Source organism: Rattus norvegicus, chromosome 14 (assembly GCF_036323735.1).
Source record: "Rattus norvegicus strain BN/NHsdMcwi chromosome 14, GRCr8, whole genome shotgun sequence".
Lineage (NCBI taxonomy): Eukaryota > Metazoa > Chordata > Mammalia > Rodentia > Muridae > Rattus > Rattus norvegicus.
In genome coordinates, this window is record NC_086032.1 from 7,737,559 (window position 1) to 7,763,634 (window position 26,076).

Genomic DNA, 26,076 nt, shown 5'->3' on the forward strand with positions numbered 1-26,076 from the left:
CCTAGGAGGTCCATGTGCTTCTTGAAATTCATTGTGCTTGAGGAAAGAATTGTGTGAGGAACTTAAGTGATGTTTAAGTTACAGGACAGACGCAGCCCCTCCTCCTACAGCTCGCTGAAAGTCATGGGGGTGTTTAATAATACTTATTTATTACTGTTGCTGTAAAATTATTTTAAAAAATGCTGCCTTTTACCCTGCACTAGGTCTGGCACCTTGGTGCCCCAAGATGTCTGTTGGATGTCTTTATCTCAGTCAGCAAAGCCTCTCACCCGCTTTGCTCCATCCCACATCACACTGGCAATGGTTCCTCTCTGAACCTGGCAACAATCTCTCTACCCATCTAGTTCCCAAGGTAGATTGCCACCATGCCAGAAATATACATCCCAATTCCATGGTGGCCCAGTGTCTCCAGCCACCACATTCTCTCTTGAACTTAAATCACCACATGAAAGAACACACAACACAATAACCTCTGACCCAATTGATAAGATAGAATTGCCCACCTGGACATACAGAGCCCTGTACACATCCATCCCTTAAAAGTATTCATAACAACCTATAAATGTGCAGAGAGGAATCTTAACACCTGCCTCCGTGTTCTCTCGGCTGCCTCTCTCTCTCTCTTGGAGTTCCAGTCTCCTCCCCTTCCCTCAAACTTCTCTCCCGCCCATCATTGCTTCTTGTCCAATGACAGGCCTCATTCTATCTTGTACCTGCCTTCCCCTGTATGATGTCATCCTACATGTTACCATGGTTCCACAGCGTGTATCCAACTTATCTAAGAGAATTGAGGGCACTTTCAAGTAAAAGAAGCCCATACCAATTACATGTGCCGCTCTTGAAGATGCCTTCTGCCCGTTGGGATAATATGTCCGCCAGTTGTAATTACAAGTTACTGTGGTAAAAAGTATTTGAAGAATGAAGACACGGAATAACCAAGCAAACATTGCTGATTTTGCACTCAACAGGTATGGATGACAAAGGTCTTTATGTGTCCTTGGCTACTAGGGTCCTGAGAGACAAGATCATACTCAAGGGATGAACTGGAACTGGACCAGCCAATGGTGGTATCCCAGTCCCCTTGGAAGGGGTTGGTTCAGATGGGAATGTGACTGTGGTGGTTTGCATATGCTTGGTCCGGGGAGTAGCACCATATGGAGGTCTGGCCTTGTCAGAGGAGGTGTGGCCTTGTCAGAGGAGGTGTGGCCTTGTCAGAGGAGGTGTGGCCTTGTCAGAGTAGGTGTGGTCTTGTTGGAGTGGGTGTGTCACTGTGGGCGTGGGCTTTAAGACCCTCAACCTAGCTGCCTGGAAATCAGTATTCCGCTAGCAGCCTTCAGATGAAGATGTAGAACTCTCAGCTCCACCTGCACCATGCCTGCCTGGATGCTGCCATGTTCCTGCCTTGATGATAATGGACTGAACTTTGAACCTGTCAGCCCCAATTAAATGTCGTCCTTTATAAGACTTGCCTTGATCGTGGCGTCTGTTCACAGCAGTAAAACCCTAAGACAGTGACCAAATTCTAGTGGATGAGACCAGCAGGTTAATCTGCATTTCTAAAAATAGTTCCCTTTGGTAATAATAATGCAAGAAAAAACTACCGTCTTCCTCTTCACTGTCTGTTGTCTATCATCTATCTATCTATCTATCGTCTATCTATCATCTATAATCTATCTATCATCTATCTATCTATCATCTGTCTATATATCTACTATCATCTATCTACCTATTTATTATTATTCTGTGTGTGGTGCATGCAGTAGGAAAGTTTTTATTCATTTCAGTAATTTAAAATGAAAAAAAATAAAAACCAGGGTCCTAAGGCTTGTGTTATGGCTGTCAATAAAGTGTTTTCCACGAATCACAAGAACCCTGAGTTCCATCTCCCAAGTCATGTTTCAATCAGCAAGGCATGGTGGTACATGCTTGTAACAGCAGATCTTCTGAGGAAGAGAAAAGTTCTTGGGTTCCCCTAGGTAAGCAATTTCAGCCTTATCAGCAAGCTCCAAGCCAGTCGAGACCCTGTCTCAAGAAACAAAGTAGACTGCTCTGAAGAAATGACACCTAAAACTGACCTCTGACCTCTCTCCCCATATACATGCACTCACACAAATATCACACACACACACACACACACACACACACACACACACACACACACACACGGGTCCTTAAGGACATTATAAAGTTACCTCATCAACGAACACTGGAACTTGCCTAACTCCTGTCTTCCCATAATCTAGGGAGTTATACCCTGTGTAAAAACAAGGACAATCATATTATGTCATCCTTACTACATCCAGGACTTGCTATAAGTAAGGACGTGCTATACGTAACACACAGAATTGGAGCACGGACCCTGAAGCAAAGCCCAGTTCCCCATTGACTGGATTTACATTGGAATAGAGATAATTACCTGTCTAGTTTCTTCTCTCTGGCTTTCCTATATACTATAAATTAATCCCAGTTGAGTACATTAGCATGCTGTGTACAAGAGAAGTAGTACATTGTGTTTTGTTTAGAAATAGAACCAGAGGGCCTGTGAGCGTAGTGTGAAATGAGGGCTAAGGACTTGACTCTTTAATTCAAGTCCTTATATACTGGCTGATCAGATAATTTCTTCTTCAATATAGGACTTGTCCAAGTGAAAAGAACCACTATTCTGATTATTAAAATTATGCATATAATTAAAGTTACATAACTTTAGAAGGGTTTGTTGAAAAGCAATGGGCTCTATTTCAAAAACATTCTCAATATTTAAATTGTATATTTCACATATATTAACACAAATGATTAAAAATATTGACATTGATTTTTTGATTATTTCAAAACAAAGTAAGCATACCGTGTTGTCTGGGTGTGCATGCACACCATCTGCCTCCCTGGCATGTCTCTGACACACTTGTTCCAATTTGCTTTTCCCTTCATGCTTTTTTCTTCTCTTGTCTCAAAAGTACCTGCATCTGCTTTGAATTTGCTTTTTCAGAAGTGACAGATTTTATTTCTAAATGAAGTCATACTTAATGAGTTTCTTCTTTCTAGTTTTATTTTTATAATTTTTCAAGTAAAATATAATTGTATAATTTCCCCTTCTTTTTCTCTCTCCAACCCTTCCCATGTGTACCCATTCTAGCTGTCAAATTCATGCTTTCTCCTTTGTTACCACATGTGCATACACACACACACACACACACACACACATGCATGCATGCATACACACACGCATGCACTCACACACATGCATGCATGCACACACATGCATACACACATGCATGCACACACACATGCACACACACACATGCACACACACATGCACACACACACACACACACACACACACACACTTCTTAATATAAAAATACTACCTACTCAGTTCATCTAGTATCTAAGGATGGAGCCCTGTGAGAGTCCTCTCAGGCTGGCAGGACTATTGGTGTTGCCTTGTTGACTGCTGGTTCGGGCTGCCATGTTGACGAGACCTTGTGGGTGTGGCTTCTCTGACATTTCTAGTTGATGCAACCTCACAGCAAACTTCCTGTTCCTCTGGTTCTTGGGAATTCTTCCCATCCCCTCTTCCCTCCAATCCTTGAGCCTTGGGTGCAGGAATTGTGCTGTGGGTGTCCCACTCCATCACTGGCTCCCGCATTTGAGCGCTTGTGGTGTTTTGTCTCGGTCTCCACTAAGAGAAGTTTGATGAAGGGTGCTGTTTTTAATTGGGAAGATAGTTTCACCCTAAAAAGAGTGGGTTTTTGTTTTCTCCAATTAGAAATTTTTTTAAGGAACTCGGTGTTTTCAGAGTTTTCCACTCTTACCTACCTTGAGATCAAATGGCAAACGCTTTTGTGACACAGAATATGTCAGATAAGTTGTCTCCATTCTTTATTCTTGCCTCCTACACACGAATAAAGACCCTGTAGCGGGAGAACTGCAGAAGGCTAGCCCATCCCAGTCTACTTAGGGGAAATGTAGTAATAGCTCGCTACAGTCAGAAATGGTAAATTAGGACAACCCCAGACAGCTCAAGGTACACAGTCATCCACTGCTGTAGTAAAATTATTTAAAATAAAATGCAGTCTTTTATCCCCACTAGGTCCGGAACCACAGTGCCCCAAGATACCTGGTAGATATCTTGCCAGAAACACACATCCCAATTCCGTGGCGGCCCAGTGTCTCTAACCGCCACACACTCTCTTAAACTTAAATCGCTACATGAAAGAACACACAACACAATAACTCTGATCCAATTGATAAGATATAATTGCCCACCTAAACATACAAGGCCCCATACACATCCACCATAACAACTTGTAAATATACAGAGTGGAATCGACGTCAGCCTCCGTGCTCTCTCCGCAGCTTCTTCCGCAGTCTCCTTCCATTCCAGTCTCCTCCTCTTCCCTCAGAATTTTCTCCCACCCATCCTTCCTTCTCGTCCAATGACGGGCCCCATTCTATCTTGTACCTGCCCTCCCCCGTATGACACGCTACAATCCACCTAGGGTGCGATGTCTGCGGACGCTACCTGAGTGTTCCAGTTTTAAGGAGAGTTAAAAAAATGAAGGACTTGCTAAGCAGTCCACTTAGTCAGAACTGTAGACGTTTTCTTTCACTCTCAATCATTAGCCTGGAAATCATGGACACGGAGTACACTTGCCAGGTAGCTTCTCAATTCTAAGTTCTGTCTTCACAGGCTTCCATGATGTGTAAGTAAAGTATGTGATTTGAAACTCAGGCATGGCCAGCAGAAGTGGCTTTAGGGAGGAGGAACAAACGGGATGAGCTTTGGTTCCTTGAGGAATCAGAACAGCGCGAGACTTGGAGAGAAAACAAAAAAGTTCAGAACAACAAGCTTCCCCTTTAAGAAGAGAAATAACTGTTAAGGTGGAGTGTGAAACAATTACTGACTGAATTCGCTTGATTCTGGAGTCATCAGGCAAATTGCCCTCCTTGGTAACAGGCGCCCTGCCTTGCGATGTTCAAAATTATGTATTAGCTTTGCTAAGCTAAAAATCAAAGATTCTGGTTCTGATCGTTAGACTGCGCTCGGCACCCAATGTGCTCCGATACCAAACATCTAAGGGAAGACAGACTCTCAGACGCCTGTGCTCCCTTCTAAACTCCAGATCCTAACTCCTACTCTGGTACACAGCTCAAGTTGTAAGAAATGGTAGCATTTAATAAACACATCACCACGTCTATCTAGCAGACAGGAAAAGGGAATTCTTCCTGATTTCTGCTCACTACCACCGAGAGAGAGAATGAATTTGCAAATACTTCTTTCTTGCGTTGCCTGGGTCTTTCGTTTTCTGATCATTAAAAAAAATAATATTAATAACCTCCACAATGTCATACTCTTAAAAAAAAAGTCAGTGGCTTAATAAATGAATTGGAGAGACAAATCTATGCTTTGAATAAATGATGCAGATGGTCTGCCCTCGAAGGGATAACGCATAATACCTACATCGACTCTCAGGCCTAAAGACCAGTCCAGTGCTTTATCTAAATTAGACATGGGTGAGGTATAAAAACACCTTTCCCCCTGAGGCTAATTGCTTTCTAACTGTGAACCTGTGACAGCAAGGACACATATGCTTCCAAGCTACCACGATGGGACATAAGCTAGGCACTATCATGGGAAAAGAAAATATAAACAAAAGGCAAAAGATTAGCAGGTCACAACTCTAAACCCAATGAGCTGAATAGCATTAAATCTTTATTTTGCTTTTAGTTTTTATACACCGTATGGGTCCATGATTCGCCAAAGAATGATACCTTGGACTCCCAGTATGTGCTAAGAGAGTTTTATTCTGCAGAAGTCCAGCGTGCTGGGGCCTCCCGTGATCAAGAAAGAGAGCCAACCAAGTGAAAGGGCATGCTGGACTTAAAGCACGTTGTAGTTCTGGGGTAGATGAGCTTTATCTTACTCTGTCTCAAGGCATTCCATAGCCATTACCAGGGCATAGAGTCTGGAGCCTGGGTCTTTTTTTTTTTTTTCTATTACTAATTGACTTGCCCGGGCTTGCCCAGTTCTTAGGCCTCATCTTCTGAAATGCCAATTTGAAGCCTGTCGTAGAGTCAGCCTTGCCTTCTCAACATGTATATATTATATATTTAGCATATGCCTGCCTATGTGAGGGTCCAAAAATCATTAAAGGAAGACCCCCAGACTCAGAAAGTAGGCAAACACAAGAGCATTTATTTTGTAGAAATAGCGAGCATACAGGGGTCAAACATTCCTTAAAATGGCAACCCCAGACAAAGGCAGGCAGGCCTTCTTATAGGTAACCCAGGGAACTCTCTGAAAGGATTAGGTAATCTAAAACTTCATTGGTGAGTGTTAGGGGGTCACTGGTGGTCAGTGGTCTGCATTCCTATGTCATGAACGTTCAACCATGTGACGAAACAGGGCTGCCCAGCACAGATGGCCCATTCTGAGAGAAGATATTTCCACATTTTTGTGGTTATCCCCAGGCTGTTCTTTGGGAATGGGTTTTATGAGCTTGCTCTGGATTTTAGGGTCTGTTTCTAGAGCTGGTGTCTTGTGACTTAGTTTCTGGGATTTATGGTCTATTCTTGAAGTTGGTACTTTATGACCTTTTTTGAAATCAGGCCTGGCCCTTAAAATGGAGACAAATGGGGTCCTTCAATGGAGACAAGTGGGGTTTATAGTGTCCTTTCACCCACACCCCTCTACCCTCATTCCCACCCCAACCCCTTCTGATGCCTTCCTTTTTGTCTTCATAGACAACTTTACTTCCATTTTCACGGCATTAAATCGAGTTAGAGAACAAAATCCGAATCCATGTGATGAGTTCCAGATAACATGGGGTAAGGATTCGGTCCCTAAAGACAGAGTCTTCTGCCTCCCTGGCTCTCTTTGGCAAGGTCCTAGGCAAACCACAAAGCCCACTTTCCCAGATTGGGGCTGCATAGTGTGGCTGTACAGTTGTCGGGTCTCAGGAGCATCCTGCCTCTGTGACATTACTAGGCATAGCTCTTCTAGGGTCCCTGTTGGTAGAGGTGTCCTGTGAAAGCCAGAAGTAGGAATTCACGCCACTGAAGCTCTCTCACTCAGGGTCAGCTCAGCCAGCACCGTGTGGACACTGCTCAGATCTGGGACTCACATCTGTTGGTATTCTGTCTAAGCTCCACCCCCATAGTTACCTGGCAACAGCCAGGTATGCTCCGCCCATAGTTGCCTGGCAACAGCCAGGTATGCTCCGCCCACAGTTGCCTGGCAACAGCCAGGCATGTCTGACTATAAAAGGGAACTGCTGCCCCCTTCTCTCCCTCTTGCTCTTGCTCTTTGCTCTCTTCTCTTCCCATCCCCCCTCCTCCCTACGTGCCCATGGCCAGACTCCTTTGTTTCTCCCCTCTCCTACTCTTCTTCTCTCATTAATCCTCTCCACGTGGAACCATGTTGGCTTGGTGTGTGCTGTCTGGATGCGAGCTGAGATTTAAACCCCAACAACATCCCTGTAAAATAATTGTGGGATGGTTTTCTATACCTACCCTTGCTCTGAAATAATGACACCGGGACCTGTTTTTTGTTTGTTTGTTTGTTTGTTTTTTGTTTTCAATGAGCTTCAAGCAATAAACTGGGCAGGTTTTGAACTTTTCTAGCCCAGCTATGTTGGCCTGGACTAATTCCTGGCCACATGCCCCATTAGTTGCTGTCTTGGGGTTTTATTGCTATGAACAGACACCATGACCAAGGCAAGTCTTATAAAGGACAACATTTAATTGGGGCTGGCTTACAGGTTCAGAGGTTCAGTCCATTATCATCAAGGCAGGAGCATGGCAGCATCCAGGCAGGCATGGTGCAGGAGAAGCTGAGTTCTACATCTTCATCCGAAGGAAGCCAGGAGCAGATTGAGCATCCTAGGAAGAACTAGTAGGAGGGTCTCGAAGCCCACCCCCACAGTGACACACTTCCTCCAACAAGCCACACCTTCTAATAGTGCCACTCTCAGCCAGCCTTCCTTTTCCACTGCCCAGTCACAGGTTCTTGCCTTATCTTGTGCCTGCCCTCACCTGCATACAGACAGCAACCCACACTCTGGTCTATGTGTGTCTCATGACTGCTCTCACATCGCAACTTCATGGTGAATCCTGGTCCTCCTCCTCCTCCTCTCTCCCTCTCTTTCTAAGACCCCCTGACTGGGATCAAAAGTCCTGCCCTGTTCTCATCTCCTGCCCAGTTATTGACTGATCAGCACTTTATTAACCAATCAGAGGCGATGGAAAACATTCTCGGCACATCATTGAGCCAGGAGATGCTCTAATAATCATGACAATGTCAATGTCCTGACTGCAGCCAGAGATCTGGGCACAGCAATCAGCATCTGAATACACAGGGCATAGAGCCATCCCCCTGCACACCAGCACATCCTAAGGATCAGGGATCTAAGATGCACTTGCAGTCCTCAGTCAAGGACACAGTATGCTGTGACGCTCTTCCATCGCCTGTTTTTCCCTAGACTCCTGCTCTCCCCACCCTCTCTGCTGACATTACACACAGGCTAAGACTAACAAATGCTCTTCCTGCCTTCAGTCAGTCAGGAACCACAGACACCTGGGCTACAAGCTTATATGATAGACAACTGGTCAATCTCATGCTATAGGACATCTCACTTCCTCCACAGTGTAGAAGAAAGACTTCTTACTCTGCCATGTGAGCCTATTCTCTCCCCTCAGATGTCCGTCATGTTGCTATGTCATTACTAACTTTTAGTAGAGTAAATCTCTTATTCAAACAGCAATCTGCCTCAGTGTTCCCCCTTGAATCCAAAACCTAAAACCTCCCAGAGCTAACCTGAGCAATGTGGGAGCTGCTTGGAAGTGTTGTGTAGAAATATGGGAGGCAGAGGTTTGAAGGATAATTAGAAATCCAGTCCCACAATGCCCTTGACCTTCTTAGGAATCCAGACGTCGAGGCCTGTGATAGGGGTAGCAGAGATGTCTGAAATGCCTCCTCCCTGCAACAGAGGCTCTTCCCACCGCTCACTTCAAAACCATTCCACCCTCTATTCAGTACCCGCCAGGTCCAGGAGCTGCTTTCACTCTGTAAGCTATTCATTAAAGTTGTTGGCAGCAGAAGCTGGTCGCCTCTGAATCCAGCAAAGACATCACCCCTAGGCAACAAGGACCTTCCTGAGTCTGTTGCCATGGCAACTGCCACACATTCCCAGCATGCACCTCACCTGTGCTCTTTACCTGGGCATCTCGCCTGTGCTGTGCGAAGTGGTGTGCATGATTTAAAGACAGAGATCCCCAACCCATCACCCTTTTTTTCTTCACCCCCTCATTCCTCCTCCTCTTCCCCACTTCTCCCAATAAACCTCTTTTCGTGGAGCTGTGCTGGCCTAGTGTGCTCTGTCTGGATATGAGTCGCCTTCTAACACAACCAAAGTTACAGCCTTGTCTCTGACTTACTCCATTTTTGTTACTATAACAAAATACTACAGCCCGGGGGACTGATTTTTTTTTTTAATGGAAATTCAGCTTTTACAGTTCAGAGGCTGAGTCCAAGATCAGGACACCAGTAGGTGTAGCTGTCTGCAGAGGGCTGTTCTCTGATGCCAAGATGGGATCTTGACTACTGGGTCTTTCCACGGTAGAAAGTAAAAGGAGGCAGAAAACCAAGTCCCTCTGTCACCCCCTCTATAATGGCATTCATGACCTAAATACCACCCACAAATACCATCCCAGAACAGTTGCATTGGGGATTAAATTTGCAACATGTGAATTTTAGGGAAGCATTTGCTCCTACTAAGTGGCGTCATTGTCAGTTTCCTAAGGCCTTGTGCTTAATGTGGCCAGAAAAGGAGCTGGCACTTTTGTTAATGCTGCGCTGGGGTTTTGTTGTTAAGAGGGTGGCAATTTAAAAGCACCAATTAAAACAACCTCCTTCTGGATGAAAAGAAAACACTCATTAAAGTGTTTCTTCCTCCGAGCTCTCTGTCAGCTAAAATTGACAAAATAAAAACCATCAAGCATGGATACCCAACCCCAGCCCATGGAACTCTCTACAGATATGTTCAGTCTTTCTATTGACTTTCAGGAAGGTAAATACGAGAGTAAAGGAAAATACTCACTGTCAAGAAGCATCCATTGCATGCAAAAGAATTCTCTGTGCCTTGTCGGATGCTCTGGATAGCCCTGAGATTTGCATACCCTCCCAGTCATTTTCCAGAGAAAAATTAAGACCTGAACCATAAGCATCTTGTTCTAAGACACACAACTCATAGACCTGAAACAGTCTTTGACTGTCCCACCATACCAATGAGTTTCTTGTGGAAGTAGTATATTCTAGAAGGACCTGCTCTTCCCTGGATCAGAGGACAACAGCCACAGAGGAACTGACAGATCAACTAAGATAGCCAGATAGGTCAGCGGCAGGCATCTTCACAGATGAGATTAAAGCAAAGGTTACCCCACTCCTATGGACATGAGCACCTGTCCTTACCATTCATCATTCTTCAGGACAGACATTGTTACTTCCTCTGCCATGGACTTTGTGGTGGTTAACCTTCATTGTTGATTTGATGGGATCTGGACTCATCCTAGAAAGAAACCTCTGGATGTGGATCTGTCTATGGGAGATTTTCTAGATTAGGGTGATCATGGTGGACAACCCATCCTAAGTGCGATAGACACCTTTCCGTGGGCTGGAAACCATGATTGAATGAGAAGGAGAAAAGAGCTCTGACCAGCAACACCTATTGCTCTGCTTCCTCATTCAGGTGCTGTCTGACCAGTGGCCTCACACCTCAGCCCTCTGGCCCCTACTATACTGGACTCTTATAGTCAAAATAAACCCATTTCCCTGTATTTGTTGCAGAATCAGGACAAAGCAACCACTACAAACCCGGAATTCATATCATCATCACTATCACAAAGAAAAACACAGCAGTGTATCCACACTAGGATTCCTAGGGATACTGGCAAATCTCGGAATTTCTAGAACATTCCAATGTGAAGACCACCCAAGGAGACCCTCTGAGAAGGGCATGGAAGCTACTCCTCAGCTGTGCTCACTCCTCTGCTTGTCTGTCTATTGGAAAAGAGCACCACAAAAGATATACATTGTATCTCACACTGCAGTGTATCCAGTGGCCACTACCGCAGCTTTCTGCTGAACTTAGCGCTTGCTGGAAGCAGCCGGCTCCGACTGTCCATACAACAGCGCCAGATGGAGAGCCTGGATGTACTTTTTCTATTGCATCGCCTACATTTTCTGCAGACATTAGGCAGTAGCGAGCCTTGAATGAAAGCACAAACTTAAATAGAATATGAATTCTTAAATAGACAAGGAAACTAAAAATTAGCCAATTATCTGCACGTCTTTAAATCTCTCCCTAAGCTGCAACTGTGCAATAAAACTCACTTTTCTGAATTCTAGGCATTTGGGATGTATGTGAATTTCATTAGAGTTATGAGATGAATCACTGTGTTGTGAGTGATCATGTTTACTTTAACTGTAGGACTTGGAGAGGCCCTTAATAGTAATAGCACAGTATGAGTTTATTTTTAAAATAGCATCTGTTCCTAGCCTGACAATTATCAAACTATGGATGGCCATCGATAATGCTGTGTGTACACACGTGTACGTGCATAAGCAAGCTCATGGGTGTGCACTGCCAACTTCCCACACAAGTCCATGAACTTTGCTGTTTTGCAAAAATGTGAGCATGCTGTAAGTGCTCTTGACTGCAACACAAAAGAAAGGCAATGTAAATGGCTTTTCTACCATATTTTTTCCAGATTTTAAAACAAGCTGTAAAGAGAAAAAAAAAATGTAAAGATTCCGTATGTTAACAAAGCAATATATGCAGCAAAACTTGGCTTGCTATCTTTGCGTCACTGAAAGAGAAATTAGGATAATATCACGGTTTATAATTCTGTTGAGAGCTGGACCAGTAAAGGCTTTCTCAGAGGGAATCTAGTTCTGTGACCTTGGGCAGGCTTTCCTCTCTGAGGAGCCTGAGGCGATCAGTCCCAGGACTGCCCTATGTTTAGCCCGTCACACTCTTGAGATGGCATTGCTTGATTGGCCTCCCCCTCCCTTCGTCTCATTGTATGATAGCTTCTGCTGACTTCATCCATTGCCCCCCTGTAAATAGTACATGAGGTGCTCTACTTATTGGCATTCCACAAAGTCTGTGCAAGACCTCCATCCCTCCGCTTTCTCTCCTCTGCCTTCTATCTCCTGTGTCTTCCTCATCCCCTGGTCTTTTCTCAAGACCCCAGGTCTACTCTTAGGTTACACATTGGGGAAGCAGTCACTGAAGAATGACCAGAACAGTCCAGATCACAACTCTTTGCCAATACATCCAGAATGGGATTTTATTAATCTGTAAAGAAAAATAAAAGTCTGCAGGAAAATGGTTGCATCTGTAAACAACAGCGAGCAAGAGAGTCCAAGACAAAGGCCTTGCGTTCTGTTGCACAGCGTCTCATTTTTCGTGTGTGCCTTTGTGTGGAAGCGAGCACGGATGGGAAGAAGGGAGCCAGAAAGGGGCCCATGAGAGGAGAAGTGTTGAGGGAACCGTTGGAGAGAAGGTAATAGAACATGACGTGGACAAGGTGGTGGAAAAGAAAGTACTGGGGACAGAGGGTTACGAACCGGCAGGCTGAGGAGACGAGCGAAAGGAGAGAGAAAGGAGGACCAGCCACAGCAATGTCTGAAAATTACATGAAGCAATCTGTCGCCGCATATGCTAGTTTGAAACAGCACATGCCGAGAATCCCTGGCTGACAATTTATAACTCTTTGATTTATAATTGTTGATATAGTAACTATTGATTTTCCACTTCCGTGAAGGCCATATACATTCCGTCGGAACCAAATCTGGGCCTCTAGCTGATCGCTCATGACATCTAGCACAATTCTGTTTCAGGATGCGGGGCAGGAACTGTAAGCCCCAGCCTCCAGCCGTGGCCACAGTTATGAGGAGAAAGATGTAGCACAGTGCACTCTGTTGCTAAGCCATGCCGTTTCGTAGGCCAAGCGTATTAAATGCATTTACAACTTACTGTATTTTCTCTATACAGAGGGGTGGTTGGGACATAGCCCTTCATAAGTCGAGGATCGACTTTATATGCAGAGGCTAAATTACAGCCCCTGAAATTAAAATCTCACTAGTAGCTTAGGTTGGGGTGAGCCTCTCGTAAGCGTTTTGTCTTACAGTGTCGCTAACCTATGCCTTTGCCTTTAACTTCAGCTCATCTTCTGGACACCAGCTATGACCTTGAAATTAACCCGTTAGAATTTAATTTTGCTTATCCTAGCACATGGGCCAAGTTCTAACTTTCCACTCATCTCTGAAACACCAATTCTGGCACAGAACTGCCCCCCCTCCCTAATCTTTGCGTTATCCATATTGCTGTGCAGACCTGACCTGTTGCATTTTATTTTAGAGGACTGGTTTCCTTGGAACACTAGACGCAAACACAGCTCTAGCACGGGACTTTCAAAGCGTGGCTCTAACAAGCCGCATTTTGGCACCGTAAGTGGAACACCTCTCAGGACTGGTGCTGTACTCATGTGTGGCTTAAGGACCTGGATATTAGGACACAGTTAGAAATGATGCTGGTGCAGAATGTGGCAACTGTAGGTCCTCCTCTAAGATCCACGACTTTCGTAGCCCTAGTGTAGATTGCTGTCTGTCAGCAGGTGAGGGCAGGTGAAAGACAAGGCCAGAGCCTGTGATTGGACAGTAGAAAAGGAAGGCTAGAGCCTGTGATTGGACAGTAGAAAAGGAGGGCGGGCGCAGAGTTTTGAGAGGCAGGAGAGATAGGAGAGGAGAAGGAAGAAAAATGGAGGAAGAGAAGGACGACCCAGATCCGTGTGGCTTTAAATGGCCACGGGTAGCTATGAATATCTTATAAGGAATAAATAATTACAGGACAATTTTGTCCTTTCTAGGTGGGCGGTTTATATCAATATCAATTGGCTCTGAGTTTATTGTGTGGATGTTTTGTGGGGTGAGGATTTACTGATATAAATCTGATTAATAAATTACAAGCCTCTAGAGTTTTGATTTTACCAGGTTACAGGGATTTGAGACAGCTAACTGCGAGATGGGTCGCTACATGGGGCTGGCATGGCAGCAACCTGCCACAGTAGTTTATCGAGTTGGATAGAGAGATTCAGAGCAAAGGGTCAGAGAGTCTGCCAAGATGAGAACACCCCGCTGGTGCCACGCGGCCCGCCGGTAGTGTGGGATGGCGTATTCCTTTTTTATTATTAACACTCTGGGGATTTGGTTAAGTTTCCAGCCCTGGTACAATTTTTCTCTGTTGAGTGGGATCTTAAATCCGTTTAGAAAGCTGTTGGTTACCAAGATATAAGTACAGAACCGCAGACAGATGCCCCGTGGGAGCACATACGAAGTCTAACAAGCCTACCAATTGATTGGAAAGTTAAAACTAATTGCTTTTTTTAGCCTAGGTTTCCTCATCCGAGGATGGACCAGGGACCACTCAAGATGTGTTTTTCCTCTCAGTTCATTTGTATGGCGCAATTGTCACAGCAGTACTCTAATGAGTTATAGGTATTTGGGGTCTTACTTTGATTTTTTTTTTTGAGTCAGGGTCTTCAGTACGTAACCTACACTAACTTGAACTCAGGACATTCCAAGAGCCCGTCTCCCACGTCCTGGGATTACAGGTGTGCGATATACCTGCTACCTTTCTTGTAACCTGTGAGCAAGCAACTTGAGGAGGAAGAACTTCCTTTGGATCTAGTTTCAGAGTCCATGGTCCACCATGGTGAGAAAAGGTCTTGTGGAATCGGTGTCTGTGAGGGTACGTGGCTGGGACTGCTCATTGCATCTTCCTCGGAAGGAAGAGCTGAGATTAAAAAGTCAGTCACCACCGCGGGTTCTGTCATCCCACAGGCAGACACGCAATCACTAACAATTCCCCTCTATCTCTTTTCTTCCAGTCGCTGTAGGTGACCAATGAGGTGCCAGTTTCCAACTTGGCACCAGCGCACTTGTCCAGTGCCTACCACTGTTTACTTCGATCAAGTTCCCTGTCTCCCAACTTCGAATAGGTCAGGCATAACTCCCTGTCATGGTTCAATCGACCAGGTAGTGGAAGTGAAGCAGCTCCTGGAGTTCAGAAGTAGGCTATACAGAGCCTTGCCTTCAGGGCATACAAGAAATCAACATTTCCAAGGATGGGCAGGAAAGAGATCAGGGTCTTCACTACCAAAAAGGCATTCATTGTGTGCCTGGTTGCACACGACCCAGTCTTTTGTCCTCAGACAGCTCCCAACACACCACAGCATTTGTCAATAATTAGCCGAGGGGTGAGCATGCAGTGGTAGCATGTTCGACTGTCATGGGGCAAGTTAGTGATAAATATCTCTATCACGCACATGTTGGTTAGGATGTGTGAGGTGGGGGAAAAAATCTCTTCTGGATTCTTGTTAAAGGTCTGGTATTCTTTCTGCCTGTTTTAAAGTTATCTTCGTGGGAAAACAAATATCCCAACACCCTCAAATTAGTCTTCCTAAATGCAAAAGATGACAGACAAATCGATGTGCTGTAAGCAAAAGGAAGCACATGCAGTCGCCCTCGCATGCGTGCTGAGTAGACACAAACCGGTATGCGCGAAAGGCAGAGTGGCCCCTCGGAGTCTTTGATTCCGACTTCTGCTCAGTTTGTCTGTCATTCCGGCGTTCGAGGTCTGTTTCAAGAATTGAAATATTTCACATCTCACCCGAGCTTTTACATCCCCATTATGTGATCTCCGTTATTCTTGACAACTCAAGATAAAAGTCTTTCTTGTTCTCCAGATCTTCACACAGATCCAGGAGTTCCTCTGGACACATCATCAATAACAAAGAACAGCAAACGTTGGCATGAGCGTGGGGAGAGAGGAGCTGTTATCCACTGCTGGTACAGCCATTTTAGAAATTGGTCTGGAAGATTATCCAAACAAAAACAAAAACAAAAACAAAAACAAAAACAAAAACTAAAAATAGATGGAACAAATGACTCAGATAGAACACTCCAGCCACAGCCTAAGAGCTCTGCACCCTGCTAGGGACAACTCACACATCCATGTCCCTCACAGCTCTATTCACTATAACTAGGCAGTGGACTCAGCCTAGGCGTCTAAAGAAAATGTAGAATTTTATTCAGTTGCAAAAAAAAATGAATTATGAAGTTTACAGGTAAATGATACACTTTGGTTTTGTGTGTTTAACTCAGTATCTGCGGAGGCCAGGAAATGACAAAGTAGCCATGAAGAGGAGGGAGGGATATGTTGAGGGAGAGGGAGTGATAGAACGTAAGTCAAATGGATTCTAGGAACAAAAGGTTGAAACAGGAGGAATGAGGGTTGGGGAGATACAAGGGAGAGGCAGTGAGGGAGGGTTGATTGAGATAAAGAAAGCTATATGAGAAAGCCAGTCAGCGGTGGTGCACGTCAAAGGCAGGAGGACTCTGTGAGTTCAAGGCTAGCTTGGTCTACAGAGTGAGTTCCAGGACAGACAGGACTACAACTTGAAACTCTGTCTCAGAAAACCAAAAAATAAAAAACAGACAGACAGACAGACAGACAGAGAGAAAAAAAAAGAAAAGAAAAGAAAAGGCAAGAAGAACACTGACTATCTTGTAACTCAATTTTAAAATGTAAAAGAGTGTTTAAAGGAGGTGTTCTGCATGGTTAAATAATACTGTTTCTGGGGGTTGGGGACTTAGCTCAGAGGTAGAGCGCTTGCCTAGGAAGTGCAAGGCCCTGGGTTTGGTCCCCAGCTCTGAAAAAAAAAAAAGAACCAATAATAATAATAATAATAATAATAATAATAATAATAATAATAATAATACTGTTTCTGGAGACAGTGCCGATATGGGATGCCTCCATATAAATTATGGGTCAGGGATGCTCCAGAAGGCTCAAAACAACACATGACTTTACCATTCCTCTCCATTTCCCACAATAACTAAATGATAAGACCCTGTCATTGAAAACGCCACACACCTCAGTAGAACGATACAGAGAAATGGAGCTAAAACTAATCTGGAAGCCTTGTCTGTGCTTTTGAAGTACCATAAGGTGACACACTTCTGGGGAAGAAAACGCACCAAGATCGCCATGCAATTGGGAACACTCTGAACTATAAGACCACTATGATAGGCAAGACGTGGTATAATACCACACCAGTGCAACAGTGGTACAACTGTGGTGCGGTTAACCAACCACTCTCTGATTATATCCCATGCCCGCCTACTCCACAGGACTTCACACTCAATTAACTTATGCACGTCTGGAAAAATCACAGACACAAGCAGGGAACATCTCTGCTGGTTAGCTAAACTGGTATAATGTCAAGCTGTCTTCTAAATACCTATGTTCATACCCACAAATGCTACTCACAACCCAAAACTCTACTCAAAACTAGAGAGGATGTGAGTGTGGACTTCCATGCTTTCTAAGATGTTGAAAATATGGGATGGTTGAAGGCTCAGCCCTAACTGAGACTCGTATCGCACTCCCTCTAAGGCTCAGGGACCAGCGTAGAAGCAGAAAGAATAGATGAGATGGTAGGTAGTGAGAGGAGCTGAGAAACACCACTGCAATCGTGGACTCTCACCAGCCACATGCACTGAGCTGGAACAGGTCTGACCCTCTCGGCAGTCAGTCAGCTCACGCAGCTCTGCCTTTCCTCGATGAACTATTGGCTACCAATAGATTCTAGGGGAAGAAAAGTTATCGTCTCAGAGAGAAGGAGGCGTGTTCAGTTGAATACCTACCGTTAAACCCATCAGGTTCCAACTGAGAGCTCCAAACGCATGGTCACAAAGACACATCTGCTTAAGCTAAGTGGTCACAGGACAGGATGCATGAGGGAGGGAAGACTGACAGGACGGAAGGGAAAATAAAAGACAGTTTGGGGTGAAAACAATCAGAACGTGTGATATGCGCATATGAAATTGCCAAAATAACAAATTCAGTCAACAAACAGTTCTGTGGGATTATTAATTCCTAATTCCCATATATTATTATTTATAAAAAATACCCAAAATATTTATTCGATACCCCCTTATTATTATGTTTTTGCTTGTTGTTTTCATCTATGGCTAATATTATCTCATCTGTTTGGAATATTATGATTTTCTTCTTTTACCCTTTTGCTTATAATATTCCTCTTAAATTTCTTATGTTAATTGTACGGATGCTGCTCCTGAGTTTATGTCTATGCCCCACTTGTGTGCCTTGTACCTGCAGAGACCAAAAGGGGGCATCAGATCCTTTTTAACTGGAATTACAGATGGTTGTAAGCCACCGTATGGTTGTTCAAATCCAGGCCCCCTGGAAGAGAAGCAAATGCTCTTAAGTCATCTCTCCAGCCTTGTTTATAGTTCTCTTAATTTCTACTTATTTGATTTGGTTTCTGCCTTTGGGAAAAGCTATTGGCCCTTGGTTAGCAGCCATTCTCTTGAAGAGTGTAGCTCCAGAAAAACCCTGAGCAGGTGCTCTTTGTAGAAGTGGGAATTCTTGAGAGACACCGACGGACCCTGAAGGAAACAGACCGGATAAACAGTTCTCTGCACCCAAATCCCGTGGGAGGGAGAGCTAAACCTTCAGAGAGGCAGACAAGCCTGGGAAACCAGAAGAGACTGCTCCCTGCACACACATCTCGGACGCCAGAGGAAAAAGCCAAAGACCATCTGGAACCCTGGTGCACTGAAGCTCCCGGAAGGGGCGGCACAGGTCTTCCTGGTTGCTGCCGCTGCAGAGAGCCCTTGGCAGCACCCCACGAGCGAACCTGAGCCTCGGGACCACAGGTAAGACCAAATTTTCTGCTGCAAGAAAGCTGCCTGGTGAACTCAAGACACAGGCCCACAGGAACAGCTGAAGACCTGTAGAGAGGAAAAACTACACGCCCGAAAGCAGAACACTCTGTCCCCAGAACTGACTGAAAGAGAGGAAAACAGGTCTACAGCACTCCTGACACACAGGCTTATAGGACAGTCTAGCCACTGTCAGAAATAGCAGAACAAAGTAACACTAGAGATAATCTGATGGCGAGAGGCAAGCGCAGGAACCCAAGCAACAGAAACCAAGACTACATGCCATCATCGGAGCCCAATTCTCCCACCAAAACAAACATGGAATATCCAAACACACCAGAAAAGCAAGATCTAGTTTCAAAATCATATTTGATCATGATGCTGGAGGACCTCAAGAAAGACATGAACACACTTAGGGAAACACAGGAAAACATTAATAAACAAGTAGAAGCCTACAGAGAGGAATCGCAAAAATCCCTGAAAGAATTCCAGGAAAACACAATCAAACAGTTGAAGGAATTAAAAATGGAAATAGAAGCAATCAAGAAAGAACACATGGAAACAACCCTGGATATAGAAAACCAAAAGAAGAGACAAGGAGCTGTAGATACGAGCTTCACCAACAGAATACAAGAGATGGAAGAGAGAATCTCAGGAGCAGAAGATTCCATAGAAATCATTGACTCAACTGTCAAAGATAATGTAAAGCGGAAAAAGCTACTGGTCCAAAACATACAGGAAATCCAGGACTCAATGAGAAGATCAAACCTAAGGATAATAGGTATAGAAGAGAGTGAAGACTCCCAGCTCAAAGGACCAGTAAATATCTTCAACAAAATCATAGAAGAAAACTTCCCTAACCTAAAAAAAGAGATACCCATAGACATACAAGAAGCCTACAGAACTCCAAATAGATTGGACCAGAAAAGAAACACCTCCCGTCACATAATTGTCAAAACACCAAACGCACAAAATAAAGAAAGAATATTAAAAGCAGTAAGGGAAAAAGGTCAAGTAACATATAAAGGGAGACCTATCAGAATCACACCAGACTTCTCACCAGAAACTATGAAGGCCAGAAGATCCTGGACTGATGTCATACAGACCCTAAGAGAACACAAATGCCAGCCCAGGTTACTGTATCCTGCAAAACTCTCAATTAACATTGATGGAGAGACCAAGATATTCCATGACAAAACCAAATTTACACAATATGTTTCTACAAATCCAGCACTACAAAGGATAATAAATGGTAAAGCCCAACATAAGGAGGCAAGCTATACCCTAGAAGAAGCAAGAAACTAATCGTCTTGGCAACAAAACAAAGAGAATGAAAGCACACAAACATAACCTCACATCCAAATATGAATATAACGGGAAGCAATAATCACTATTCCTTAATATCTCTCAATATCAATGGCCTCAACTCCCCAATAAAAAGACATAGATTAACAAACTGGATACGCAACGAGGACCCTGCATTCTGCTGCCTACAGGAAACACACCTCAGAGACAAAGACAGACACTACCTCAAAGTGAAAGGCTGGAAAACAACTTTCCAAGCAAATGGTCAGAAGAAGCAAGCTGGAGTAGCCATTCTAATATCAAATAAAATCAATTTTCAATTAAAAGTCATCAAAAAAGATAAGGAAGGACACTTCATATTCATCAAAGGAAAAATCAACCAAGATGAACTCTCAATCCTAAATATCTATGCCCCAAATACAAGGGCACCTACATACGTAAAAGAAACCTTACTAAAGCTCAAAACACACATTGCACCTCACACAATAATAGTGGGAGATTTCAACACCCCACTCTCATCAATGGACAGATCATGGAAACAGAAATTAAACAGTGATGTCGACAGACTAAGAGAAGTCATGAGCCAAATGGATTTAACGGATATTTATAGAACATTCTATCCTAAAGCAAAAGGATATACCTTCTTCTCAGCTCCTCATGGTACTTTCTCCAAAATTGACCATATAATTGGTCAAAAAACGGGCCTCAACAGGTACAGAAAGATAGAAATAATCCCATGCATGCTATCGGACCACCACGGCCTAAAACTGGTCTTCAATAACAATAAGGGAAGAATGCCCACATATACGTGGAAATTGAACAATGCTCTACTCAATGATAACCTGGTCAAGGAAGAAATAAAGAAAGAAATTAAAAACTTTTTAGAATTTAATGAAAATGAAGATACAACATACTCAAACTTATGGGACACAATGAAAGCTGTGCTAAGAGGAAAACTCATAGCGCTGAGTGCCTGCAGAAAGAAACAGGAAAGAGCATATGTCAGCAGCTTGACAGCACACCTAAAAGCTCTAGAACAAAAAGAAGCAAATACACCCAGGAGGAGTAGAAGGCAGGAAATAATCAAACTCAGAGCTGAAATCAACCAAGTAGAAACAAAAAGGACCATAGAAAGAATCAACAGAACCAAAAGTTGGTTCTTTGAGAAAATCAACAAGATAGATAAACCCTTAGCCAGACTAACGAGAGGACACAGAGAGTGCGTCCAAATTAACAAAATCAGAAATGAAAAGGGAGACATAACTACAGATTCGGAGGAAATTCAAAAAATCATCAGATCTTACTATAAAAACCTATATTCAACAAAATTTGAAAATCTTCAGGAAATGGACAATTTCCTAGACAGATACCAGGTATCGAAGTTAAATCAGGAACAGATAAACCAGTTAAACAACCCCATAACTCCTAAGGAAATAGAAGCAGTCATTAAAGGTCTCCCAACCAAAAAGAGCCCAGGTCCAGACGGGTTTAGTGCAGAATTCTATCAAACCTTCATAGAAGACCTCATACCAATATTATCCAAACTATTCCACAAAATTGAAACAGATGGAGCCCTACCGAATTCCTTCTATGAAGCCACAATTACTCTTATACCTAAACCACACAAAGACACAACAAAGAAAGAGAACTTCAGACCAATTTCCCTTATGAATGTTGACGCAAAAATACTCAATAAAATTCTGGCAAACCGAATTCAAGAGCACATCAAAACAATCATCCACCATGATCAAGTAGGCTTCATCCCAGGCATGCAGGGATGGTTTAATATACGGAAAACCATCAACGTGATCCATTATATAAACAAACTGAAAGAACAGAACCACATGATCATTTCATTAGATGCTGAGAAAGCATTTGACAAAATTCAACACCCCTTCATGATAAAAGTCCTGGAAAGAATAGGAATTCAAGGCCCATACCTAAACATAGTAAAAGCCATATACAGCAAACCAGTTGCTAACATTAAACTAAATGGAGAGAAACTTGAAGCAATCCCACTAAAATCAGGGACTAGACAAGGCTGCCCACTCTCTCCCTACTTATTCAATATAGTTCTTGAAGTTCTAGCCAGAGCAATCAGACAACAAAAGGAGATCAAAGGGATACAGATCGGAAAAGAAGAGGTCAAAATATCACTATTTGCAGGTGACATGATAGTATATTTAAGTGATCCCAAAAGTTCCACCAGAGAACTACTAAAGCTGATAAACAACTTCAGCAAAGTGGCTGGGTATAAAATTAACTCAAATAAATCAGTTGCCTTCCTCTATACAAAAGAGAAACAAGCCGAGAAAGAAATTAGGGAAACGACACCCTTCATAATAGACCCAAATAATATAAAGTACCTCGGTGTGACTTTAACCAAGCAAGTAAAAGATCTGTACAATAAGAACTTCAAGACACTGAGGAAAGAAATTGAAGAAGACCTCAGAAGATGGAAAGATCTCCCATGCTCATGGATTGGCAGGATTAATATAGTAAAAATGGCCATTTTACCAAAAGCAATCTACAGATTCAATGCAATCCCCATCAAAATACCAATCCAATTCTTCAAAGAGTTAGACAGAACAATTTGCAAATTCATCTGGAATAACAAAAAACCCAGGATAGCTAAAGCTATCCTCAACAATAAAAGGACTTCAGGGGGAATCACTATCCCTGAACTCAAGCAGTATTACAGAGCAATAGTGATAAAAACTGCATGGTATTGGTACAGAGACAGACAGATAGACCAATGGAATATAATTGAAGACCCAGAAATGAACCCACACACCTATGGTCACTTGATTTTTGACAAAGGAGCCAAAACCATCCAATGGAAAAAAGATAGCATTTTCAGCAAATGGTGCTGGTTCAACTGGAGGGCAACATGTAGAAGAATGCAGATCGATCCATGCTTATCACCCTGTACAAAGCTTAAGTCCAAGTGGATCAAGGACCTCCACATCAAACCAGACACACTCAAACTAATAGAAGAAAAACTAGGGAAGCATCTGGAACACATGGGCACTGGAAAAAATTTCCTGAACAAAACACCAATGGCTTATGCTCTAAGATCAAGAATCGACAAATGGGATCTCATAAAACTGCAAAGCTTCTGTAAGGCAAAGGACATTGTGGTTAGGACAAAACGGCAACCAACAGATTGGGAAAAGATCTTTACCAATCCTACAACAGATAGAGGCCTTATATCCAAAATATACAAAGAACTCAAGAAGTTAGACCGCAGGGAAACAAATAACCCTATTAAAAAATGGGGTTCAGAGCTAAACAAAGAATTCACAGCTGAGGAATGCCGAATGGCTGAGAAACACCTAAAGAAATGTTCAACATCTTTAGTCATAAGGGAAATGCAAATCAAAACAACCCTGAGATTTCACCTCACACCAGTGCGATTGGCTAAGATCAAAAACTCAGGTGACAGCAGATGCTGGCGAGGATGTGGAGAAAGAGGAACACTCCTCCATTGTTGGTGGGGTTGCAGACTGGTAAAACCATTCTGGAAATCAGTCTGGAGGTTCCTCAGAAAATTGGACATTGAACTGCCTGAGGATCCAGCTATACCTCTCTTGGGCATATACCCAAAAGATGCCTCAACATATAAAAGAGACACGTGCTCCACTATGTTCATCGCAGCCTTATTTATAATAGCCAGAAAATGGAAAGAACCCAGATGCCCTTCAACAGAGGAATGGATACAGAAAATGTGGTACATCTACACAATGGAATATTACTCAGCTATCAAAAACAACGAGTTTATGAAATTCGTAGGCAAATGGTTGGAACTGGAAAATATCATCCTGAGTGAGCTAACCCAATCACAGAAAGACATACATGGTATGCACTCATTGATAAGTGGCTATTAGCCCAAATGCTTGAATTACCCTAGATCCCTAGAACAAACGAAACTCAAGACAGATGATCAAAATGTGAATGCTTCACTCCTTCTTTAAATGAGGAAAAAGAATACCCTTGGCAGGGAAGGGAGAGGCAAAGATTAAAACAGAGACTGAAGGAACACCCATTCAGAGCCTGCCCCACAGGTGGCCCATACATATACAGCCACCCAATTAGACAAGATGGATGAAGCAAAGAAGTGCAGACCGACAGGAGCCGGATGTAGATCGCTCCTGAGAGACACAGCCAGAATACAGCAAATACAGAGGCGAATGCCAGCAGCAAACCACTGAACTGAGAATAGGTCCCCTATTGAAGGAATCAGAGAAAGAACTGGAAGAGCTTGAAGGGGCTCGAGACCCCAAAAGTACTACAATGCCAAGCAACCAGAGCTTCCAGGGACTAAGCCACTACCTAAATACTATACATGGACGGACCCTGGACTCTGACCCCATAGGTAGCAATGAATATCCTAGTAAGAGCACCAGTGGAAGGGGTAGCCCTGGGTCCTGCTAAGACTGAACCCCCAGTGAACTAGTCTATGGGGGGAGGGCGGTAATGGGGGGAGGGTTGGGAGGGGAACACCCATAAGGAAGGGGAGGGGGGAGGGGGATGTTTGCCCGGAAACCGGGAAAGGGAATAACACTTGAAATGTATATAAGAAATACTCAAGTTAATAAAAAAAAAAAAAAAAGAAGTGGGAATTCTTTTCTCTACCTCTCTGATGTTGAGTGTGAGGTCCCATGTCACTGGCTACCCTGGACACCAGAAGATGTTTACTCTTGGACTGGTAATTTTGACCAGAGAGCAACTCTCTAGTTCTTACTTGAGAGCTGCCCTATTTCATCAGAACCAATGTAGGGATTGAGAAAGAGAGGAATAAACATCATATTTAGATATGTGTTTAGTATCTTCGTTTTGATGGCTCCCTCCTTTCAGTTGTGTCCAAGTTCAAGTCTTACTGAGCCCCTTTAGAAACAACCTCTTCTGCTCTATCCCTATGGTCACTGAGCCCTGATAAAGGAAGACAGAGGAGGAACTTAGCTTAATACACACATGTGTATTCAGCCTCCCCGCAACTCCTTCTCCTCAGAAACGAAAGGAAATGCTGGTCTCCTGGGTTCTGTGATCTGACTTGGCTCCTCCGTGTGTCCTGCTCTTTGATGCTGGGTCTGTTTCTTCAGGTCTCCTAAGTTTGAGACTATTCACCTGTCTGTGTGAAGATGCCAGTGCACTTTGCTCCACACACTCTACGGAGACATCAGTTCTCCTGAGACAATTATATTACCCCGTCAAGTATGGCAGAAAGAGAACCGTGTCAACAACCTATCCCGAGCCTGTTTCTTACACACTCTAAGATCCCTTCTCTTTCAGTAGACCAGTGGGGGAAGCAATGTAGCAAAGCCCAGCTGAGACTAAAGAGTGAGGAGACCCGCCTAAGCCCAGACTTCCAGCTGCCCCCCATCGCCGATGTGGATCAAGCCGTCCGAGGTGCTCTCGATCATCCCAGCAGCCAGAGAAAAGCCACTGATCAACTACAGTGCTCAGGGAATGGAATAACCCTACCGCTGAACCCTGCCCCAATTCTTAAGGAGAGATAGCATGAGGTGTGCTCCTGGGGTTTTCCCTGAAAGACTCCAGGTCTCCTTTCTGCAGAGACTCTTGTCCATCAATGTTGACAGCAGCACTACTCACAACGGGTAAGTTATGGAGACAGGCTAGGCGTCTGTCTACCGAGGACTGGATAAAGAAAATACGGTATACGCACAGCATGGATTCATCTTCAGGTGAAAACAATGAAACTGTGTTGTTTCCAGAAGACAGATGCAACTGGAGAAGACGCATTCTAAGCAGGTTAAGTCAATCTTAGAAAGACAAACATGGGGTTGGGGATTTGGCTCAGTGGTAGAGCGCTTGCCTAATAAGCGCAAGGCCCTGGGTTTGGTCCCCAGCTCCGAAAAAAAGAAAAGAAAAAAAAAAAACTTAACTCTGGAGCCCAGTGTCACGTAACTCAATTAAAATACATTATTAATAAAACAAAA

General features: G+C 43.6%; 1 long non-coding RNA gene across 1 annotated transcript; it reads left to right on the forward strand.

Annotated features, from left to right (window-relative positions):
• Window positions 1-613: 613 nt before the first annotated feature.
• Window positions 614-26,076, forward strand: LOC134481825 (uncharacterized). The gene is made up of 2 exons (XR_010057670.1): window positions 614-968; window positions 25,409-26,076. It is a non-coding gene; the product is annotated as an uncharacterized LOC134481825 (long non-coding RNA).